The sequence below is a fragment of the Gracilinanus agilis genome, chromosome 5 (genome assembly GCF_016433145.1).
Source record: "Gracilinanus agilis isolate LMUSP501 chromosome 5, AgileGrace, whole genome shotgun sequence".
NCBI classification, from domain to species: domain Eukaryota; kingdom Metazoa; phylum Chordata; class Mammalia; order Didelphimorphia; family Didelphidae; genus Gracilinanus; species Gracilinanus agilis.
The window spans coordinates 219,899,839-219,904,463 of record NC_058134.1 but is presented as its reverse complement, the minus strand read 5'-3'; positions in this window follow the sequence as shown (position 1 = coordinate 219,904,463).

The window sequence follows — 4,625 nt, the reverse complement described above, 5'->3', positions numbered from 1 at the left end:
TTAAACTCAATTGTCCAGCTTCATTCATTGAAGCCCTTTGTTTCACAGATTGAAAATAAGACCTGGAAAAAGATAAATGATGTGCCTAAAATCATAAAGGGTTTAAGTAGCAGGACTAGAATTACTTAGGTCCGCTAATTCCAAATTGAACACTGACCAGCATGCTGTGTCATGTTTGGATAAGTCAATTTCTCCTGCTCTTTGGTTTCTTCATCTATAAATTGAGGGATTGGGGTAGAGTAATTGCAACCAACATTTATTAAATGCTCCCTACTGGCAAGGTAGCTGTGACAGGCTGATAAGAGGAGAGGGCATGTTGGAGCAAGGGGAAAACCTCAGATGATATATGCAAGAAAAATATGAAAAAAGAGCCCCTGAGTGATCTGAGATCCTTCCTCATTCCAAATTCTGATTACCAATTGATACCTTAATTATACTACACCAAAATGTAAGGCAGTGGTTTTAAAAATGTTTTGATCACTTTTTCAACATAATTGGTTTGTAATCCTATGCTTTTTATTTTATGCATTTTTTTAACCCTTACTTTTCTGTTCTACTAACAACTCAAGGACATAGGAGCAAGAGCTAGGCAAATGGATTTAAGTGACTTACTCATAGTAATACAGCCAAGAAGTGTCTGAGGTCAAATTTGAAGCCAGACCCTCCTGTATTTTATGCATTCTAAAACATTTTTATAAGAAGTAATCCATAACCTTCGCCAGACTATCATAGGAGTCCATACACAGAAAAAGTTAAGTGCCCTTAATGGTAAGACAAGTCACATCCTTTCTCTGGGCCTCTGTGAATTGAAGAGGTTGGACTAGGTAATTTTTAAGGTCCCTTCCAGATCTGATGTTCTATGATCCATAAGAACTGAAAGGTTCTTTTGTCTGGCAGTTGCCACAGAGGTGTCCACCAAGCACTGCTGATTTGGCAGAGGATACAATCAATTGTGGCCTCGAGTATTTGTATAAATAATGAGTTTTGTGTTCATTTTAGTCTGCAGTGTGCTTTGAACATTCCTCACTTGTGGGATTGCCTATTTGTAGGACAGGAATCGTGTTTTTTATTTCCTTTCTCAAGACTGATATTGTGTTCTCTAAGGGAAAAGATTCCTGTTTCTACTTTCTGTTGGCCAAGCTGGAAAATGATTTCACATTCTCTTTATAGCTCAAAGAAACAAAACATTCTAAATTCTGAATGCAGCGCATTATTGATATTAGGGAGAATTTGTATCGATGGAGGTTTTTCAGAATTGTTTTTATAAGTACTATTGCCAGAAATTCTCATTTGCTTACTAATGGGTTGTTGCTTTAGTTAGTTGTGCCTCTTTCCAAGTATAAAGACATCTGTCCCTATCCCGACTTGTCTGTAGCTCAGAAACTTACAGAGCCGGTAGGGACTGAGAGTGCTGCAGAGACCCTAGGGGAAAGGCAATGGGGCCTGGCCGAAGGCTGAAATTCTGTGCTGGCATGAGAAGAACCTGGGACAGAAGGGAGAAGATGCCCTCCCAACCACTAAAGCCCTGGAACTCATTGGGAGCTAACAGATATTCGGGATGTGTTGGAAAAAGCATCTGTAGCTGTACTGGCCGATGTTCACAGCTTCCCAAAGACGAGCTTGGCACGAAAAGGAGGCAGTCTGGAAGACAGCATCTTGATTCTCAGCAATTCCTGGATCTCACTTAGAATGTCCAATTTATAGATTGGACTTTGTTCTTTTGCCATAATCAATTAGAACCCCAGGAAGAAGAAACTGTTTAGTGTTAGCTGGAACTGAAATGATTTTTTAAGTCCAAGTTTGAAATTTTTAGCATTTTACATATGTGTTTTTCATTTAAAGTGGTTCTATAATATCAAATAACCCCCTTTCCACATCATGTATAAAAATGCCAAAGGATCCATAGAACTTCTTAAATATTTTTCAGAATCATCTGCTTGGGTGCTTAGAGTGCTTCTTTCTCTTCTAGAGTATCAGCTTCTCTCCTGACTTAAGTTGGGTCAGTTGTATTTTCTTAGCCTGCAGAATTAAGCATTCCTTTAAAAACCAGCTTCAACATTTTGATCTTCATTTCCATGTGTTTTGCTGTCTTAAAGGTTTATCAACCTATAGTCCAACTAAGCTCCCCATTTTCTTATAAGAAAGACAAAACTATTTTTTTAGACATTTTTCCTGAATTAGTAATTCTCAAGATCTGCCCCCTGAGTTTGACTCCCTATTTTTATTATGAAATCCAAGACCTGTTAGGGAACTCATTATATCAATTGGTTATAAATTAACTAGATTCCACCTTTTTTCACCCTGATCTCTAAGCCAACAATTGCATACTGGATTAATGTATTGTTTTTAAAGACCATTGAAATTAATTTCCCATCATTAGGGCTAAAACAGACCAGTGTGCATTTCATTATAGATTTCCATATTTAGACCATACTTAATTTAAAAAGTTGTTAAGCATCTTAGCATCTTTTTCTAATTTATAAGATTACTTCTGCATATTGTTAAGAAATCATTCAGCAATAGAATTCCTAGGAACATTGTACAAAGTAGTCTGTGCTTACCTCTCCCTGGATGAGTAGTTCCTTGTTGATCTCTTTCTCATCACAAGCGATTTTTTAAATCCACTGGCAGTTTTAAGAAGCATTCTTTTTGTAGGCCTAGTAAATTATCTCCACCCTCTTCTCTTATGCTTTCCTTGAAAACTCCCATCCCAACTGTGGAACCTGTTATATGGCTTATCAGATGCTGTTGGGTTTTTTGACATACAAACAAGGTTTTGAGTGTAATTTCTAGGCTCCAGCTTTGTCCCAGCTTTTAAAATTTAAGAGAGAAGAGGAGGCTTTGTTTCCTCTTTACATGTCAGTGACTATATCAGTTTTGAATATTTCATAATTGTTTTCTGTTCAATTTTTCCAGTTGACTCTTAGGTTCTTACTTTCCCCAAATTGCTGTATTTTCTTACCAATGAAAATCTTTGTCAGGAAAATTATATATTTCTGATAAATTCATCACCTTGGGACACCTGTTAATAAGTAGCTCTAAAATTTTTCAGGACTAAAGAGGAGATACATCTTTCATTACTCCATTGGTGCCATCACTAGCTAGGTGGAAAGGTGAAGAGATTGGGGCCTGGTTTAGAGCTAGGATAACCAGTACTGGCTTCAGGGATGTAGGAAACATTACATATGTGACTTGCTTTCTAGTGCTCCACCTCCCCCCCTTCTCCAAAGTCATATTTCCTCTTCTTTCCCAACAATAAGGTGAAGCCTGTAATTCCCATAGTGTCGGTCTGTCTGACCTCTCTGGCTTCCATTAAGTCTGTTCTTCAATTCTGCTTCCTGCTTTATAAGATAACAGAGATCTTTTTTAAATTTTTATTTGCTGACAAAATATTTTACTTATAGCTTATCCATCTCAGCATCATATTTAAATCTGCTAATACAAAAGGAATATATGTATATATATAATAATGTATATATAAAACAATTATGTAGGATTTTAATTCCCCTCTTTTTATCATGTGACCCCTAATATCTCCTTGATATTAGGGGTAACATGATATCCTTAAAATAGTGGAGCATCCTTAAAATTTCTAAGTCCTGTTTTACTATGAATGGGAATTTTTTTTTTTAAACTTCCAAGTCAGGGAAAGAATCTTATTTGCTGATTTCATGAGACAATTCCAAATATACCTAGTGTGTATTAAGACTTTTTGAAATCCCCTGAAAAGATATGAGTATTGTTCCTTTGTGACATCTTGTGTTCCCTAGGATATCTGATAGACTTCAGTTTTTTCTGTATTTAAATTTTAGTAAGACCATCTTTGATGTTTAAAAAAAAAACCCTTAAATACTAGCATATCTTTTTCATTTAATTCTCAACTATAACTCTTCCAGTTACTGTGAATGCTAGTAATACATGACAATCTTAACATTTTTTGCTGATTCAGATTCACCTACATTCAGGAAAATAATATCCTCCCTTTTTGCCGAGACAGTCCCAATTAAAAATCTTTTCACTAGTACTGAAAGATGCCATTGAGCCATTTAGTATGAGTCACTCACTTTCAACTGTTTTGATAAATTCTTAGCCTAACAAAGTCCTTTTATAAAAATTCTGTTCTAAAGGGCTACATAGCATTGCTACAGCGATATGCACCTGTCTGTTGAAATCGCAGTACAATAGATTCCTCTCTGTCACCATTTCAGCCAATGTCAGATCTTTTTACACTCTTTTGTATGTACAGTGTAATCTGCTTCTCCGACAGCCTCCTGGATCTTTGGCGTCTGTGACCATGAATGAACCTAGCCCACTGACTTCAGTCTTTTCACCCTGCTCAATTATCTCAGTCCCTCTTGACAGGCCTTTTTTTGCATAGGAATTTGTACTTCCAAGAAGCACAACTTTGAGTTATGAATCAAGCCACATGATTAGGCCTAGTGCACCTTCTGCACTTGGAACCCCTCTAGATTTACAGGAAACATGAGGAGGTGACAAGATGTCCCCTTATTTCTTGCTGCCCTTTCCTTCAGTGGATGACTGCTCATTTCCATCTGGAAGCTTTCATGGCCTCCGCAGTGATTCCCCTCACAGGAAGGTTTTCATTCTTTGTTTCTCAGGCCTGG